Source organism: Fukomys damarensis, unplaced genomic scaffold, assembly GCF_012274545.1.
Source record: "Fukomys damarensis isolate Sample0158 unplaced genomic scaffold, DMR_v1.0_HiC HiC_scaffold_1, whole genome shotgun sequence".
Lineage (NCBI taxonomy): Eukaryota > Metazoa > Chordata > Mammalia > Rodentia > Bathyergidae > Fukomys > Fukomys damarensis.
The window spans coordinates 12,140,361-12,160,560 of record NW_022900913.1 but is presented as its reverse complement, the minus strand read 5'-3'; the positions used below and the strand labels follow the sequence as shown (position 1 = coordinate 12,160,560).

Sequence of the window (20,200 nt, the reverse complement as noted above, 5' to 3'; positions counted from 1 at the left end):
AAGTCAGTGTCCCTTTACAGAGCCAGGGAAGAATAAATCAGTGCAAATGGGAATACCGTGCATTCGTCAAGAAGACGGTCACCCAGAAGACTGTCATAATTTTGTCTCGCGTGATCTGGAGACATGGATGACTCCTTGGAAGGTTAGGGACTTGGGGATAATTTTCCTTCTTGACTTGTATCTTCAGTGGCTTCGAAACGAAAGCATATCAAACATTTTGGCTAAAATAGTTTACTACAAAATAGCTACAAAAAAGTCATTCTGTGATTACTTGGCCAGTCTGCCAATTCCCTAATACCATGGAAAGAGTGGAAGCCAATTCAGGCAGCATTTATGGGACATGTGTGATGTGTCACAGGCAGCCACTGTGATGGTGACCACTTCTAGGGTCAGAGGCTGGAATTAGGGGATGGCTGCCTTTGGGCATCGGGTGTCAGGAGAATTTCTCTGCTCTGTTACGGTTCACAGACTTGTGAGTTGCCAAAAAGAGCCATGATTTAAAACAATGTTTCTCTGAGTGTGGTGCCTAGACCGCTGACAGGGTCAGCGTCTTTGTCACCTCCTCATTCTCACCCCCATCTCAGAGTTATTGAGCCAGCAATGTCAGGGGTGGGACTTGGCCACCTGTGTTCACACCGCTCTGAAGTTCAGATGCCCTGGAAGCTTGGGAACCTCAGAGCACAGGGGACAGATGCCCAGTGTGGGACTGAGCGGCTGGGACTCCAACCATGGCCTCTGCTTGCCTGGGTCACCTTCATCTAGCCGCACTCCTGTCCGCTCCCCATAAAAATGGACATAATAATCCCTAGCGTGCAGATCTAAATGGAGACAATAATTCCAGCATCATTATGTTACTAATTAGAAATGGTAGGCTGAATATATTTCAATAAGTCAGAAACATTGAAATAACTTTATATCACTTAATGTGCATATTTACTGAGTTTTAACTAGAAATTTCAACTAATTTTCTCAAAAGAACTACATCTATAAATGTTTAAAATATGGTCAGCTTGACTTTTCCTTTTTAAAAATGTCCTCCCTGATACTAACACAAGACTAATTGGAAAGAAAATAATCATATTTTAGTCCAGAAAGAAAAAAAGAAGGGTGGGAAATATCATGAATAATATGTAAACTGAGCAGATGTTTCCTGAACAATTGTGCTAATCATCTGTTCTAACACTTTGCATTAAAAGTGATAATGCATATGCAAACATTTGGAAATTGTGAAACTCTATTAAATTAATCTTTAGAGAATTTCTCTAAGGAAGACTCACAAAATTGTTCTACAAATTGAATCCTTCAACAAGTTCAAAGATTGTGTTCATTCATCAACTTGAATATTATGTTGCATTCTATTGATTTTAAAATGGGAGTATTTCAAAAAGCTAGAAGAATTTTGAAGGTTTTTACTATAAATAAATGATAAACATTGGAGAAGATAGATATATTTAAATGTTATACAGTACATACTTGTGTGGAAACAGTACATTAATATGTATATTTTTTATGTTTTTTATGTACTGGTTTAAAATAACTTTTTCAAAAAAAATTAGGGAAATGCCAAAAAGAAAAAGAATTAGGCTCCCAATTCAACTAGGAGGAGAAAAAAAATCCAGTTGACTTTCTTGACATTATTGTAAGACTAAAAAGGACTATATATTTTCTGGTTAGAAAATCATTTTCTTGAATTTCAAAACTTGCATTCAGTGCTGTTATAATATCCTAAAATTTTATTATTATTGCCAGCAATTTAATGAAGATTTTTTAAATCTGCTTTCAAAAGTCTAGACATAAGAACTAATGGTCACTTAGTATTATGTGACCTATTTAGACTTCCTCAAAATTTAAGCATTTGCCCATTTTATAAAGTCAGACTTTTTAGAAACAAAGATAGTTGTCATATTTCTGGAGATATTTTGGAAAGTAAACTGTTTTCTGCAATTTTTAATATTGACAGTACTTTGCATTATCTTAGATTCATCAAGCCCAAATTTCATCCTTCAGTGATCTATTTGTATATTTTGAAAAATAGTTAAAAATTCAGATCAAGCACTATTTTACTTAGAGAAATAATTTTTCTGTTTGGCCTAATGAACATCTTAATTTTTTTGCCTCAAGAAATTAGGAAACTACTATACTAGAGAGAGCAATAACCATTTGGATTATAGCCCGTGTTAACCTCTACTATTTCAAATTAATTAAAATATCTGCTAGCCAAATGAAGACAGTAACAAAAATTACATTGATTTGATTGTACCTTAGTGCTAATATACTGCCCGGAAGAGTTCGAGTCAGGGATAGAGTGAAAAGCAACTCCACACTTTGAGTCCAGTTTGCTGAGGTCAGTTTAATAAATGTTTATTGGGAACATTGTACCTGTTTGGCACAGTGCTACGTGCTAGGAATACAGATGAGTCAGTGATTTTCCTGCCCCAAAGGAGTTCTTGATCTGATGAGGATGTACAAGTTTTTTTGAACCAAACTGGAGTTATTATGCCAAACTCTAACAGAAAATGAGTGATACTGGAAGACTGCGGCAGGGACCTTGTGCTTATTTGGATCACAAGATACATTACAGAAGACTGCTCGGACCACAGCCTTGTGTGAAGACATCCCAACTTCATGTGGAAAGCACTTCTACAAGGATTTCTACCCCCAGGTTTCCTGTCTACTCTTGGACCAGCATCTCCCTTGTCGATCCTTGAACATGCTTGATTTTATTCCTTGTGGCCAAGGACTATTGTTATAAAATATTTTATGCAATGCCCTCAATTGCCTTTAAAAATGTCTCCTTCCCTCTGCCTTTGTGATTGTGCACATAGTTCACTCTGCATACACATTCCCTTCCTGTGCAACTCTGGAATAAATTTAATTAATCTTCAGAGAATCCCTCTTGCTGTTTATTATTTAGTTTGACAGGGAAGATGGTCATGTGAGTAAGTAAGTAAAATACAAATACGGGATGTGAAGTTATGAAAGAATGCACAGGAATTGGTAGTTGGATAATAGAGGCAGAAATTAACCCTGGAGAGTTACTTGGAGGAGAAGTTTTCTAGCAGATTTCAAGAGGAAGTGATCGCTTAGATGGCTGACAGCTGAGTGAATACTTGACAAAAGGAAAAATGGACCTCTCTTCACCCAGCATGCGAGATTGGCTTCCCTTACGGGGAACTTTGAAATAGTTGGAAATATTCCTATGTGCTTTTGTTGTTGTTGTTGTTGTTGTTTGAGACAGGGTCTCACTATGTAGTTCAGACTGCTCTGGAACTCACTGTGTAGCCCAGGCTGGTCTCAAATTTACAGTGATCCTCCTGCCTCAGCCTTCTGAGTGCTGGGATTACAGGCAGGGCCACCACGCCTGGCCCTACATGCTTTTTAAAACTTAGTTTTACCTAGATGAGAAAAACAGTGACAACCTGGAATTTTCTTTGAAAATCCATGACCATTCATTCCAGAATCCAAGAATGTTATAATCCCACCAGTGCATTTAAGATAGGAGTATTTCAAAAAGCTAGAAGAATTTTGAAGGTTTTTACCATAAATAAATGATAAATAAATAAATTGGATTGTTAAATAGAATTTTAAAGGTTTGTAGAACACTTATTTCCTTGGGGGAATTTGTGTACTTATTTCCACACACAGTGAATTGGTTTGTTAATTTCACACACTGTTAATTAGTAATTGTTCTCCTTTTCTTTTAGTTGTTTTTTTCCTGGCTATTAATGTTGTTAAGGGAGAATTTATACTTGAAACATCTCGATCAAGTTCAGAAGAACTTTCTGTAGCAATGAAAATGTTCAGTATCTATCCAACACCACACACACTAGCTAAGTGTAGCGGATAAATCTTTGAAATATGGCTAGTGAGAGTAAAAAACTAAAATTTAAATTTAATTTTATTTAAATTAATTTAAATTTAAGTTGGATTGTCATGTATGGCTGTGGCTACTGGACTGGACAGCACAGGTGTCGGAGGATGGAACGGTTAGGGTGTAAGGATTCATTTAACAAGTTCGCCTCGTCTGTCTGTATCAGTTGTAGTTCTTAAATGACACAGGAACTCTGTTCTGAGAGAGTTGAGTCACGTGACTATGAGTTCCAGAGGATTAAGTGAAGAGGATGAAGGGGAGAGGGACAGGGAGGCTGCCGGACGTGTGACAGTTGACTGTTTTCTGTCACTGAACTTTTTAAGAAGACTTCAGTGGGTTAAATGTGTATTTAATTTTCAATCTCCATTTATAATGCAGTTCATATCCATTGTAAAGATATTGAAATAAGAAGACAGCTATTTGGAAAGCTCTTTTAAATATTTAAGTGGATGACATTCAGACTGATTGCTCCCAAGAAGACTAATATAAACTAATATAAAGGATTCAAATGTCTGAGATGTTGTAGCCAGTGGCAGTAATTTAGGGAGAAGTAGAGGAGGTTTGTGTTGGTCCCCCCACCCCGAGAGAATTTTCACTGTGGACAAGAAGGGAAGATGATTAGCAACTCCTGAAAGGAAGAGCACGACCGTGGGAGGAGGCCTTGGGCAGAAGAAGCTAGTGCTGAAGGGAACATGTTTATTTGTGGCTAAAGTTTGAGGACCTTGGAAAGGCCACGGGAGGACAGGACTCACTTGGTGCACTTGCATCTAAACACTGAGCACAGTTTCTAAGGCATTTCAGTGTCAGATACTATAGCTGGTGAAGAGAGTTGTGTCATAGAAGCAAGGAACTACACCCTTTTATGTTAGTGTGAGTCCTGAACTAGAGAGCACAGTTCACATTCCTAGTCTAATTACCATGGCGAGTTAGTGGCAAATCTGTCTGGAAAAGGCTTTGATCTCCCTGAGACACTATGTCATGAAATTGGTTATGCTTATAGTAGTCAGCCATATTACTTTCATTATTTTAAAAAATTTCTTAATTGTCTACATCATACTTGCACACACATATAACATATCTAGATGTTGTTTGTAATCCTGAAATCTATAAAGTTACAGAAAGACCACTTAATACCCTCTGCCCTTTCTGCTGTGCCATACCCTTTGTAGGAATGTCCCCTTCTGGCATTGCAGTGTGTCCCCTGGATCTTTTCTGCTCAGTTTACTTGCATATAGGTGCATGTTTTATTTTTTCAAATAAGTGGGATTGTGCTACATCCATTATTGAGAAAATAGTCATTTCCATTGAACACTAGGACCTAGAGCTAAAGAGTTGTTCCAACAGATGTAACGCAATTTATTTAATCTTTTATCTACTGATGGGTATCTAGGTTGTTACCCATTTGTGCCATTAGGGACAGTGCTATAAAAGACATCTGTTTTATTTATTTCCATAGGCAAGATTCTGAGAAGTGGAAAGTCTGGATTGAGTAATAACCACATGTTAAATTTCAAAAAGTCCTGTTACATTGCCCTCTAAAAAGACTTCACTGTTTTTAGTTCCTTCAAATACACAAGAGTGCTTCCTTTCCGCCACCTTCTAACCACAGTTGTTGTCACCTTTTGACATCGAGTTTGATGGTTTTAGATATACTTAACACCATTAGAGTGGTTTTCTTAAAATCAGTTCCATAAGCTGATGTGACTCATTTTATCAAGGAAAGTAGGGATGGCCACACTGGGTCGTGCTGATGGGCAGGGTGCCCTGCCTGGGGTCTTTTGGGATCCTGGGGATGTGATGTGCAGAGAGACCAGGCCAGCTCTCCAGGTGTGCTCACCTGTTCTTTCTGAAGATGAAATCCAGCGGGAGTGAGGGAGATTAGAGTTTACTGCCTGTCAAAAACCCTGTGTTCCCCACACAGAGGATCTCTGGGGTCAGATTAAGAAAAATGGCTTCCCTCTGTCACTTGGCTGTTTGGCTAAAATACTAATTTGTTATTTTCAATTTTCTGCATTGCTTTATTCTCAAATTAAAGAAGAATCATGCAGAATGGAGCATAGTACATATGCACACATATGCAAACATACAGATACACCCACTACGAACTAGAAATATCTCTCAGATTGCTTTGGAAAAAATGAGACAAGTATATGATTGTGTATGCTGCCTTGCTTTTGAAAGCTACAGAGATCAGGGAATTCTAAAAAATAAACTGAGATAGTAGAGTAAGAATGAGTTCAGAATGTTTTCTATACAACTGTATGAATTACAGTCAAGATGGTGCTGACAAAATGCTCTTTCAGCAGTAGTTCAAATCCTTTAACAGAAACCTTTATTTCCTCTATTTTCCATTAAAATAATTATTTAAAGTTATGTAAATTCTTATATATTTTTCATCGTTGATCAGTTATCTAGCTTAAGTTCCTTGGGTACATGCAAGAATACTATTTAGAGTTACCAGTTGGTAATATATTCACATTTCATTATAGAACCTCAGAATAATAATTACAATGATGCCCATAGTCATTGATTAATTAAGTTAGACATATATTTACATTTTAAAAAGTCAAGTCTTGCTTTTGATACTGTTTCACTTTGCTAATTTTTTTTCCCAAGTAGGGAAGTGAAAGGTAATACAAGATTTGACATTTTATTGACATGAAACTTAAAAGTACATTTTCAAACTTTGTGATATTATATGAGTAAAAATGAAGCATTTTGACAAAAATATTTCATGATCATCAAAGTTGGTTATCATAAATAAGCTCCCAGTATTTGTCTATTTAATGACAAAGATATTTCTTTTTAAATTTGTGCTCTGGGTGGTGTTCTTTTCCTTCAGTGAGTATAAATCAGTAAGTATAAGCAAAACAGAATTAAGAAAGCAAATCTACTGCTATGGAAAAATAAAACCCTAATATATTCCAATAAATGACTTTTAAGCTATCTCCTTCATAAAAATTTCCATGCTTTCTGGCACCTCTCAGCATGATTCATAAATTGACAATATTTCTTAAAGTATTTTAGGTGGCAAAAACATCTGTTGAGAAGGAAGAATTTAGCATTGGAAATTGAGATGTGCCATAATTTTAAGCAGAAACAAATAAATGTAAAGAAATGTTTTCTCAAGACCACCAGAGGGCTTCAAGTTCATGGACACACAAGGCCATCCACCACAGGTGTGTGTGCTTGAAGTAGCTTGCAAGTGAGCTTCGTAAAATGTGTCGTTCTTGCATCGTTGCCCACAGATAGCATTGTTGAGCTGGAAGACATCTGGAGATTAATATAAAATGCATCGAGTAATTCTAAGTAAATAATGTAAAATTACCAGGAGAGTAGATAGGTGTTCCTGAGACTCTATCCTGAACAGAGTGGTTGGGGACGTCTGAGTCATCTCTTTCCTAGGCCTCCCTAAGGAGACGTGGGAGCACCACAACCCCTCATGGAGTGCTAAGGTCCACTCTGCACTGAAGACCCTTCAGCAGCACCCACCAAATACCTTCTCAGGGTCACCACGCAGGGCGGCCCTGCCCAACTCAAATCCATCAGCAGTTTCCATCAAAAAGCCCTCACGCCCATGTAAAGTAGATGTTTCTTTTTTCATCCCACAACTTTGGGATCCCAGATCCCACCTCCTCCCAACGCAGACACTGCCCGCTTCCCCAAGTTTGTAGTCTAAGGGGCTGTGCTCCCTCAGTAAAGCACAGCTTTGCAAGGCAATAGGTCAGCATTGGTCTGTACAGTGGCCGTGTAGGACTGCTCGAGGGTCGCAGTTCACACTTTGGGTTGTAGTGGAAGGTGGGTTGTAGGAGGTGTTGTTGCTGTATTTGTCTCATTCGAAGTTTTGTAGGAAGCGCTGATGTGGATATGTTGGCGTGAATCATAAGGCGTGTGATAAAAGGCGGAAAAAAGCAGCTCAACTGAAACACTATTTGGCATAATAACTGGGAAATTGATTAGCTCAGTATTTCCTTTCTGAATCTTCGCATCACTATAATGTTTCCCTCTAGACATAAGCAGCGTATCAGCCACTTCTGCTCCAGGAAACACCTCCACTGCCTGAGCAATAATTCGATCCCTCAGCACCAGTTTCGGCACTTAGGAGACCTTCGTGCAGCTGCTTCTGAGGAGGACAGGAACACTCTTCCACTCTTGCCCAGAGCTGCTCCGGGGTTTCCTTTCTAACTAACTTCCCGCCAGGTGGGGCCCTGAGCTTCTAGCTGGGTTGCGCTAGCTGGTCTGTGACACGCGTGGCCGTGATCATCACAGATGCGCGTGTGTCCCCAGCTCACCTGGAATGACTGCTTCAAGAAGAGTGCGATTTCTGTCCACGGAAGGAGCATTAGCCCTCACTTCCCGGACACGTTAGAATGCTCTGTTTCCCGGAAATGCCCCCGAAATTGATCAGCCGGAAATACAGCCCGTGCCCACCCTCCAGGCCAGTGTGCCCTGGGGTGCCTTTCACTCTGAGCACATCTTTGACTTGGCCCCAGGGGCAGAGGCAGAGTGGTCTCTGCAATGTGAACTGCTTAGAGGAAAAACAAATCTTTATCTTATAAGTTATGCCAAATAGGTCATTATCTCTTCTCTGAGGGTATGAATTATAGGCTTGTCTGTGCCTTAATCATACTGATGTTTACCATTTTCTCTGATGATTATTATCGTGGCTGATTATTAGTGATATTGTTGCTTTTAAAACCCCAGGAAATAAAATAGACAGAAACTTGGTTTTTGTTGTTGTTGTTGTTGCTTGTTTGTTTTGTTTTGACTACTTACCCTTCAGGGCTCTCTTTAGGTTTTCCATGAGGGGCGAAAACCCAACTTAAAGCAGCCTCCCTCTTCAGCGATCTTGTACATCTTGAGTTCTTCTGAAGAAACGGGAACATAATAGCAGAGTTGCTGACCAAGAGCACTGTTACTGCTGACTTCCTCTCCCCTCGGAAGCTGTACCACTTGGAGCTGCTTCTCCCAGTCAGAAGCAGTCCAGGAGGCACTGGCTTTCCATTGAGCCAGGGTTCACTGATATTTGCCATATGCGAATCCTGGGGTGCAGGATAGAGATGTAAATAGAACATGGGTCCGAGTGTTGGCAAACTGGCCTGAGGGACGCATCCAACCCATTGCCTGTTTTTGTACAACCTATGACCCAAGAATAGGTTTTACTTTTCTAACTGGTTAAAAAAAATCAAGAGAAGAATATTATTCCATGACATAGGCAACCTGTATTGAATTTAAACTTCAGTGCCCATAAATAAAGTTGTATTGGGCCGCACCCTGCCCATTCATTTAGGTGCTGTCTATGAACAGTTGCAAGAGGCACCAGAAGATTTCCACAGCCTCAGATGGTTTCTCTCTGACCCTTTTCAGTTTGACAAGTCCTGCCTTGCTGCAGGGACTCATTCAGGGAAAGAAGCAATTAAAGTCCAACCTGAAAAGTGCCAGGAGAGCAATATATGTGAGAAGTGATCGGAGAAAGGTTAAATCACACTTCGGGTCAGCAAAATATATGGAGATGGAAACAATCTTGAGCTAAATTTTAAGGAGCAGTAGGAATTAGGAATGGGCCCGAGAGAGGCAACTGCCTAGATCTGTGAGCAGCTGCATCCCTGCACATGTCATCTCTAGGAAATCGTAAAGATCTGCGATGGCAAGGACAAACGTGCTTATTGAAGTTTTTGTGAGCAAGTAAAACCTGGTCATGCAGAAGGAGCCCGGGGTGGGAGTTAGGGAGTGAGCCCAAGCTGAAGGACTAGGGGTCTCTAAAGGATGTTGTGCGAGGTAAGAGAAGTCTCGTGCTAGGTAGCTGTGATTGATAAGCTTGATATTGAAGAGAGGACTTTGATGTAACAGTGAAGCCTGGGGGGAGGAAAGCCATGTCGGAGAGGATGTGAAAGATATTAGAACAAGGCAAGCATGTGATTTGATTTGCATGAAAAGCGATAGGAAGCCAGAACCAGAAGACATTCATTGAAAGATACAGCGATCAATTTGGTGGAAGTGTGTGAGGGAGGAGCGAGCCTGACAGGTGTGATTCACAGAAGCTAACTGATGTTAGTCACGGAAATGCTAAAGAGGATAATGGGAGGGAACATGCTCACACTTCCTTCTTGCGGAATATGTGCAGTATCCAATCGGACATGGGCCAGTGAGCAGCTGGATTTAAGGGTCTGAACCTCTCTGGACAGAGGTCAGAGATGGAGATTCAGTGTGGCGGTGGAGACCACTGTCTGATTTGGGTGAGGTGAACAGAAACAGAGGAGCTCAGGGAGACAGGAAGACCAGGCGGGTGAGTGTGGCCAGAGGAAGACAAAGCAGAGTCAGGCACTGGGAGGGAGGATGAGCAGAGTACCGGATGCCGTGTCCAGGGGGTAAAATGAGTTGGGCTTGGCAATGCTTCGGTGTGCGGAGGATGGTGGCAGTGGGCAGAAGGGAGTTCCCGATCTGAGTTCACTTATCGTGGCTGACAAAGGACCCAGTCTGAAGAGGGCAGAAGCTAGAGCTAAGTGTGGAGTTGAGAAAGGTATTTGTTTGTTTTATTGGTAGTGAGAGCGTGGAGAAATGGTGAGAAGAAAGCTCTAGAAGCAATCAGAAGAATGATCAAAGATCCCAGCGGTGGGAAAGAGCAGACTGGTGTGTGGGGCCCGGCACCCAGAGAGGGGTGGGTCTTGGGAGACCTGTGCTCTGAGCTGAGCTTGGGTGACTGCCTAAAAATGTGTCATCTGTACAACCAAGAGGGACCACTTCAGTTACTGTGCCAGATGCTGCTATTGTGACACAGGGAACCAGTATCATTTTTAAAAATGGAGGAGCTGATTTTAGATCAGAAAAGGGAAAAATATTTTTTTCATAATAGCCCAAAGACATGTAGTTACCTTGTGAAGTCTTTAGTCACTTATTCTAAATTAATGGAGCCAAAGATGTACAGAATCATTAGTAGAGAGAATGAGAAAACATGCAATATACTATACCAAAAGCCCTTTCTTTCTATTTTTCCGAGTGAAACAGTTTCTTGAAAAGACCCATCTAGGAGGGGAATAACATCCCAACCTTGAATTTTCTCCTAGGTCAAGGAGCAGGGTATTAAGGAAACTAAGATCTCAGCAGTTTTACATTCAGGCTAAAATATTCATTCGTAGTTCGAATTGAAAAATCTCTTGCGGGCATCATGGAATGAAATAGAAGAGTTAAAAATGTTAGGTATGCTCAGATGATAGCTTCTGTTTTAAATTTTTATCCACTGTCTTTGTAATTTAAGAGATATGCAAAGAGAGACCCTTGAAGCCAACAAAAATGAAATACCATATATATATATATATATATGTATATGGTTTATATATATATATATATGAATAAATTTTATTAAATATTTCAGTTTACATCTTTTTAGAAAAATGGATATACCTTGAGCCTATAATGCTACATAAAATAAATAGAAGGTTAAATATTACATTGGTCCTTTTCTATGAGACACCTGAAGTATAAATGATTTAGAGAGCAAAGTAAGAGGAAGATGTTAGGAAACAGGGAGATAGACTTGTGTGATGGGAAGAGGTCTGAGGACTAGAGAGACGGGGCGGGGTGGAAAGGGAAGTAAGGTTCAAGATGTAATATGTGTGTGTACCAGTACCCCGCAATAAATGTATGTTATGTATTACAAACATATATTAATAAAAAGTTTAAAAACCAAGGCAAATAAATATTTTCTTTCTTCAAAGCTGACTAAAACACACATACAACACGTGTATGTTTTACTCTGAAGATCATTACGTTCATGTTTTGTAAGTTTCCTGTGGACGGTTTATTCTTTGGAAAGATGGGAAATCAGCTGTATTTATTTCTGTTGTCCACTAGGAAAAGTCTTCAGATTTTCTCTTTCCAAGAACTGGCCACAGTCCATGGACTAGAGCGTGGGAAACAAATGGACATCCACCAAAACAATTTTTAGTCCTAAAAGCTTTCCCAACAGAAGCGAGACACTGACGGGCTTTTAAAACCAAATACTGTTTCCAGCAAATCAGGGCCTGCAAAGAGAGTTAATTATTTATTATTTGTGGGCGTTACTCAAATTCTTTAGCTCCTATCTAAAAGCTCCAGTCATTCTTCAGGATAAAAACCGGAGGAGAATGTACCTATCTCAGCCTTTGGTGTTTTCAAGAAGAGATTTTGATTTTCTCTGCACCTTGGTCAGAATCCCATGGGCACTGAGCACTCTGGGGACTGGGGAGTCACTCGTGATGCCTGGCTCTGGCCCAGGGCGGCTCATGAGCTCTGAAGTCCTGAAGAACAAGCACACCGGACCGTACATGAGGGTTTGGCTTTGACCCTGCTGGACTCACGGTAGATCTTTGAGCAGAGCAAACCATGCCGTATGCCGTATCGCAGCTTTGAGTCTCAGAGTGCTCATGCGCTCAAGCGCAAGGCTTGGGTTACGTCCTACACAACAATCTTTTAACTTTGAAATTCAGGAACAGCATCTTCTCGGTCCTCTGACCCTTGCTGATGTCTTCCTTGCTGCAAGGTATTTCATCTGTCCCCGAGTTGAGATAATTTACATTTCATTCATCTTAAAGGAAACTGATTCTAGTCTGTGCCCCAATAGGCGGGAAACTCTACAATATCTCTATTATCTATAAAGGTATTAGGCTTTATTTCTTTTATTGAAAAAACCATATCCATAGATCCTTTTTTCTCAAGCATGATCAGATTTCTTCATGATACAATGATTCCTCTATCTGGTGAATTTTTAATGCCCTCCTTTTAAAAATTCTTCATACCATGTATTTTATAACCCATCACAGAGTTTGCAACTTTCAGGGATATTCTGTGAGTGTGGCCAGTGGTGCTGTGTGCTCCAGGCTTAGCAGCTGAAAGACTGAGAGAGTCTCTCATCTGTTTACGAAGGAATAGAAAAACCAATAAAATAATTGATTAATGGATTGGCTTCTTAGAAAAAAAGTGGTCTGAGGCATGGACAGTTTCCTTTTCATGCTCTCTCTCTTTTGCCTAGAAGTAGCAAAGAGGAATCTGTATCAGTCTCATGTTTTTCAGCATAGGGACAGTCATTTTGTAAGTATCTTGGTTCATACTTTTATAGAGCAGGTAACTGATGATTGCTACTTGGGGAGGTAGTGATAGTTTACTGAGAGTAACCACAAATCCTTAAAAAGATTTTTTTTTGGCTCTTCTGCTTTTGTCATTCCTTCAGTCTGTATTTTTTTCCTGTGGGTAAAACTTCCTGTCATATTACCTGCATTGACCCCCCAAAGCCTTTCTAAATCTATTGTAGTGAATGCTTTCATTTGTCCCAGTGTCTCAAAAATATTGCTTTAATGTGTCAAAGGACACCACTTGAGTTGTTTTTCTCTTTAAATTGCTCTGTAGTAAGTAGATTAAGTCAAACCTTGCCATGCCTTAGGTTCCAGTGATGGTTACTCACCGCTTTTTCTGTCCCTTCCATTCAGCAAAGAGTAGCTGAGTGCTTACCATGTACCAGGCACTGAAGTAGGAACAGGTACCTAAAGGCAAATGAGTGAGGGCTCCCATTGTGAGGGAGCCCACGGCTGGTTGGGGACAGGAGTATACAGAGGTTGTCATGGTATAGGTAGCAAGCACAACAGAGCGGGCATGTGTGTGGAGAAGAACAGATGGTAGAAGATGACAGTGATTGCTTTTGTTTGAGTGCATCAGAGGGGAGAAATTATGAAAGGACTGGATCTTGAAGCATGATTAACAGAATATGCATTCCAGGAACTTCTCTGCTTGTGGTTTGAGTTCAGGAAGAAGACAAAATGAGCAAAATTTGGTGTAAGAAAGAGTAGTCCTAGGAACTTCTGTATTTCTAATTTAATAGGCTTGGGGGATGGTTATTAACTGGATAAAACTGAGTGAGATAAAAAGACAGGACAGGACAAGAACAAGTTTAACCTATGTCAGAAGCTTCCGGAAGAGGGTATGCTTGATTCGCTGTCCGTCAGTAAAAGATTGTATTTTTTTATGAACACCGGGCCTTGCAGTCTTGTTCCTTTTCCAAGAGTGGTGTCTTTGGCATTGGAGATCCAGTGCAAGTGTGGCCTTTGTACTGGCTGATGATTACAGGTTGCCTGGTGCAGAGAGGCGGAGTTACACAGTCAACACCAAGCTGCTTCCATGCACTCCAGAAACTCTGCTGCCCTGGAAGGGTCTTCACTGCTGTCAGCATCATCTCCCCACTGTGGGAGTGAGGAGTGGATCACTGATATTTGGAAATTAGCCGGCTACTGCCATTGAAGTTTTTTTGTGGGTTATGGGAAGTTTCAGAATGAGTTATTGTCCTTAAGAGGTTTTCACTCCCAGAATGTTATTGCCAGTGTTAAAGATGAACCTGTGTTTGAACCCTGGGACTACAAGTTCTCATTAGCAGCCTGCTATTCTCAGCTTCGACATCTGAATTTTACTTGGTTCTAGGCAATTCCCAGAGAAGCAAAAGTCTATACCATTTATACTCAACAATGGAAAAATCAACACATCTTTGATAGATGTAAGCAATTTTATGTAGACTACTTCTTAATGTTGCTTCTATACAAGACAACAGCAGATAACTCTCCATATATAACTAGGACATCGTGATTCCCAGAGGGGTGGTTTTGAAAATACCAATTCATGATAGTCTTTTTGGAGACAGATTTAGTGACGACATCTCTATTATCTTTCAGTGTTCTCTAAGTTTTATCTTTTTGCTTTTCTGTGTGTTTTTAATCATATATAGTTCAGTCCAACATAACAACAACAGAAGCCATTCAGTGTGTGTAGAAACAATTTTGCTTCTTGATTAGTTCTTCAAGATTTGTGTTAACAAGACTCAGCCATCATGGGAGAATGACTTTTAGAGTAATTACCTCCATGCTCAATCTAAGTTTCCGTAACTGTTGAGCATTTAAATTTGAAGTTGGCTGGGAAGTCATGCTGGAAAGGTTAATGCATTTTATCACATTTTAGCAAAAGTCACTACAATAAAATTACCATAGACCAGTCTAATTTTGTTAATTCTTTAAAGGAACCATGCTCCAGTGTTCACCAAATATCAACAGAAATTTAGGAGTTAAAATTGAAATTAATTGATGAGATGGGTTCTGAGCTCTTTTAGCACACGGGATTAGGAGGAACCCAAAGATTCTAGTCTGCTTCTGGGTACACTGACTACTAAGGATGTCTTGATAGAGTGTAGACACACACACACACACACACACAAATGGGTACACTGACTACTAAGGATGTCTTGATAGAGTGTAGACACACACACACACACACACACACAAAACACACACACACACGCATGCACATAAAGGGAAGGGCAGATAGAAGAATCTTGGCAAGGGAGAAAGTTAAACTAGGAATCTTGAGCAGTTTCACAGTCAAGAGCCTTTTCTGCCAAATATCTGGTGCAAGTCCTGAGTTTTCTAGCCTTCCCACAGATCACTATGATTGAGCACAGACAGGACTTTGCCCAGGCCTCCTCTGTGGGTTCTCTAGGGACCTAGATTTTCTGGGAAAGCTGAGGGTAAGTGTAACATACCAGACTGCCACACAAAGCTCTAGTATAGAATTGATTGCCATCTTCAACATACTTATGAGTCCCTGACACTGTCAGATCTTTAGGAGGGGGAAGAAACACCCATCACTCCCACCCTACCCTGGAGACTTATTTGAAGGCAGAATGTGAAGTACTGAGGCCTTTGATTATCTGATTGTTTGATTGCGGCCCAGTACCATCCATTAGAAAGAAAGGCTAGTAAAAACATTAAGATGTGTCCCTGTATAGCACCAAGCTTTAAGAATACAGAAGCAACTAAGAGAATCCTCCCAGTATCTGAGAGTTCTAAGCAGGGATATTGTACCCTTGTTCCCTGACAGCATTCTACTCTTCCCCTTCGGTATGTCACCAAACCCTGGATGCTACAGTGAGAGGAAATAGACATATTTGAAAGTTATCTGCTCATCTATTTCATCATTAGCAGCAGCAGGCCAAGTATCAACTCTTGAAAATCATTAAGATCTTGCCCAGGTTTTCCACACAATGTCTAAATTTTATGCACTAAATTTTATGCAATGTCTAAATTTCTGCACTATGATCTTTGTAGGCAATGTGCATAGTGAGGGTGTTTGATCATTCTAAGAATTCATATTAAAAGACTAATGATTTAATAACAATATAATGATATATGATAAAATACAGTGATTGAATTTTTAAAAAAGTCTTAACAGTAAAGACACATTGCAATTGATCAGTTTCTTTGAACACACTGATCCCATCATTCTTGATGCTTTTTGAAGCATTTCTAGAAGTCCTCCTTCATGAATGTTGTTAGTTGCCCTGTTATGGCTGCCTCAATGTCTTGAATTCATTAAAAACATTCACCTTTGATGGTCATTGTGACTTTAGGGGGGATCCAGAGGTTGCCCAGTGCCATATTCCGTGAACTAGGCAAATGAGGACACACCATGATGTTTTTACAAGCCAGCTTTTCCATTGCATGATATTCAGCAGCAGTATTCACCAAGTTTTTTTTTCTAAACCACATTTCCTTCATAAAGACATGAAGACATAAAGAAATGCTCGTGCATTTCCAGAATGCTTCAGAAAATGGCAAACATGATAGGATACATGTATTCAGAGTAAGGAGAAGTATTTTGAGGTATTTCCTCATGTTTTAAATGAAGTTGGTGCATTTCATCTACAAGGTCTGCTGCAGTCAGTCTGGGTTGCTAACAATGTGGGTGGCTTAAATAGCAAATATTCATTTATCATGGTACTGGAGCCTGGGAACTCAAGGTGATGGCATATTTGATGTCTGGAGGATCTTACTCCTGGTTTTCAGATAGTTGTCTTCTTATTATTCCCTTACATCACCTTGCTTTGGTGCATGTGTGTGTGTGTGTGTGTGTGTGTGTGTGTGTGCATGCGTGTGCCTGCACACATAGAAAAGAGATCTCATCTCTTTTCTATAAAGTTATTTATCCCACCATGAAGGCCTTGAGATCTTATTTATCTCTTCTTGCCTCTGAAAAGCTCCACCTCCAAACACTGCCTCAGTAGAGATTAAGGTTGCAACATAGGAATTTAAGGGAAGGGACACCAATATTTAGGCTATAATAAGGTCTTTTAATAAACCATTCTACAATTAAAAGAGCCTGTCATACACTAGAAATGTGGTGTGGGTGGGACTCAAAGTTTACATTTAGATGAATTTGGTTTCTAATCTCAACTCTGAATTTTACATTTTTGTGACACTGAACAACTTGTTAAGTACCTCCAGGTCTCCATCCCCTCTGCTGTCAGACTGTTTCACAGTAGTGCCTATTTTTAGAATTGCTATCAAGTTTAAGTAAAAATCATGCCTGTAAAACTCTTAGGACATTGATTAGCATAGAAAAGACCCTTAATAATAGCTTCTAAATGATGAGAAACAACCAAAACAGTGGAGCTTGTTGAGACAAAAAATGGCACTGCTTGACCAGTGCTTTGGTAGAAGATAAAATTGGTCTTTGACCATAAATTTTATGAGTCTTCATCAGTTATAACATTTTTAAGGTTGAAGTAAACATAGACAGATGATGTATGAGTGTGTATGCCCAGGCCTGTGAACAGAGACCAACTGTGCCTTGAAAATCTCCTCCCTCATTTTTGGGTAATTAGCTAAAATTCTACTACCACAAAGAATTTCAACTAATATGCCACTTCAAAATTTGGAATATATTTTACTTATACTAGATTATTTTTATTTCATTGAAACCAAGCCTTTGTTTTCAGGACTATCATTATCTAAAAAAACTATTTTTTTCTTTATATACCAGCAGGAACATGTACAATTAAGTGTTACTGACAGGAGAATAAGCAAAGTAACTGACCACACATGCTCACACACACACACACACACACACACACACACACACACACATTTCTCAACTTTCAAACCCCAAATTCTCGTAAATCACAACTTGACATTCATGCCATTTACTGTAGACTATATCCTGAAATACTTAATATTTACATTTTATAGAAATTGACATTGCTTTTTCCTGCAGTCTGAAGTCAGATAAAAAAGTAAATCCAAGTCTGCTCCTCATATGACCTAAAGTGTCAAGGCAACAAATTCATTTGATCATCAGCAAGAAAGCAAACTCTATGGTGCTTAATGGTGGGCTTTTCAATGCATTGCATTATTCTTGAATAAATTCTTACTTGGGGACATAAAAATCATAGTAGTCATTTCTTCTCATAACCACAAATATCAAAGCATTTGCTATAATTCTAGGCTATTTAAAGAGGAAAGAAAAAATACACAGTACAGAGGAAATCTTGAGGCTTGCGATGGAGTTCCTTATGTTTTCAGGAAATTTAAGCTTCCAGAGGACAAAGAGTAATTCTGAATGCTCATAGGCAGTAAAACAAAATCTAAACATCACCCATAACTTAATGCAATTAACAAGCAGCCCACTGAGTTGGAAATTCAAGAGGACCATGTCTCTATGGGAATTTCAAGTACTTTTCTCTCTTTAAATCGTGTTCAAAATGTGCTATAAAGGCCTCTGGGATTTACTTCTACATATTTGGTAGATTTATGTATTTTGAAAAGAGATACCAGGAATCTGTTCCCGGAAAGTGACTTTAAACTCTAGAAAATGATCTGATGTTTTGCCCTTTAAAGGAAATGGATAAAAAACCAGTAGGATCCTGTGAAATGAGCGATCTCCTTGATGGAGCCACACCCTTACCCATGCAGCACGAACTTGGCTCAGGCTATAATTATTTTGTGATTTCTTCTTCACCACATAGATTCAGTATTGATTTTTAATTAATAATAATGTCCTCAATTTATGTGCTTACCATGTCAGGAAATCTTGAGTGTTTTATAGTTGACAAATTCCAATTTATCTTCCTAAAGTCCTGCTGAATGCAAAAATGAAGTATCTCAGTTGCATGCTAAGGAGGAACAAGTGAACCAGAAAGGTTAAAGGCTATGGAGCATTCAGGAATCTAATAATAGAATCACCAATTAAAATCCCTTAGTTTTGACTTGTAATTCTATTTCCTAAAATCATCTGGTCAACTTTGGTTATGTCTTTGGAAAAGGAAGATGATCAGAGCAATTTTTTGAAGTTGTTATAATCAACTGAAGTTTATATTTCTTCTCATTAGTTTGGTAGTATACAAAATATATCTTATGGACAGGTTTTCTCATTGGACCACTTGTATTTTTTTAGTGGACTCAAGTTAAATCTTTAGAATCTTCTAAGTTACACCTTCAGATTTTTATTTCCTGATAAGGGAGAAATGCAAAACTTAAATTCTTGACATTGGGTAGGTAAAATTATGATTTTTTTCAAGCACTGGACTCTCTCCATCAGCCACTTGACATTGTTTAGCTGATGAAAGATGAAAGAATGTCCTCAATGAAATCCTGCTCAGAACCCTTCACTCTTCCTGAGCCTCTCCACTGCCTTTCACTGGAATTTCCGACTCCCCAAAGAGAAAAGTGTTTTTCCTCGATTCTCTATCTGAATGGATCTCTCCTTGGGGAGAGATCTGTGAGGGGTCACAAATTCAAAAACTTTTGCACTACATGCTGAAATGTAAGCATAAGAAAACGGAGATGGAATGCAGGATGGGGAGTGCACAATAGGGTGCCACAGCCAACTTGTGGCCTGCCCAGGATATGGTCCCTGAGTTTTTCACTTTATTTTCCTGACAGTCTGTCTCATGGCAGCCAAAAGCAAGGACTCTGGAAGCAGCCTGCCTTGGTGTGACTCCCAGCGCCATCATTCCTCGCCGTTTGCTCTAGTGCTACGTGGGCGGTTGCCTTAGGATTCCTGTGCCTCAGTTTCCTTTGCTGGGAAAATGAGAGAAATGCTAGTATTTTACTTCATAAGGACATTGTGAGAACTAAATAAAATAATGTACTTAGAGCTCTTAAGTAGTTATTCACGTAAATTTTTGTTGTATAGTTGAGGAAGGAACAAATAAACAGTTACATCCTGCCTACTGTGTGCCTGGCATTGCTTTCAGAAGTGGGGAGATGGTACTGACTTCAGTATCTCCCAATTGTTAACCAGGCCCAGCCCTCAGCACATGGCTTGACACACAGCAGGCACAATGTTGAATTAATAAATGAACTGAAGTATTCTCCCAGAACAACATGAATGCCCAAATTATATTCGGAGCCACGATGGATTAAGTAGATTACATCCATGACAGCTTAACTCCCTGTATGTTAGTGAGTTCTTATTCTTCCTCTCTGAATATTCATTCTGTATGGTATCGGTTTTTTTTTTTTTTTTTTTTTTTTTTTTTTT

At 39.5% G+C, this 20,200-nt stretch overlaps 1 protein-coding gene across 1 annotated transcript in view; it reads left to right on the top strand.

Moving 5' to 3' along the window:
- The window catches only part of Marchf11 (membrane associated ring-CH-type finger 11), a 100,647-nt gene that overhangs the window by 79,352 nt on the left and 1,095 nt on the right, over positions 1–20,200 (top strand). The gene's annotated exons all lie outside the window — the stretch shown is intronic.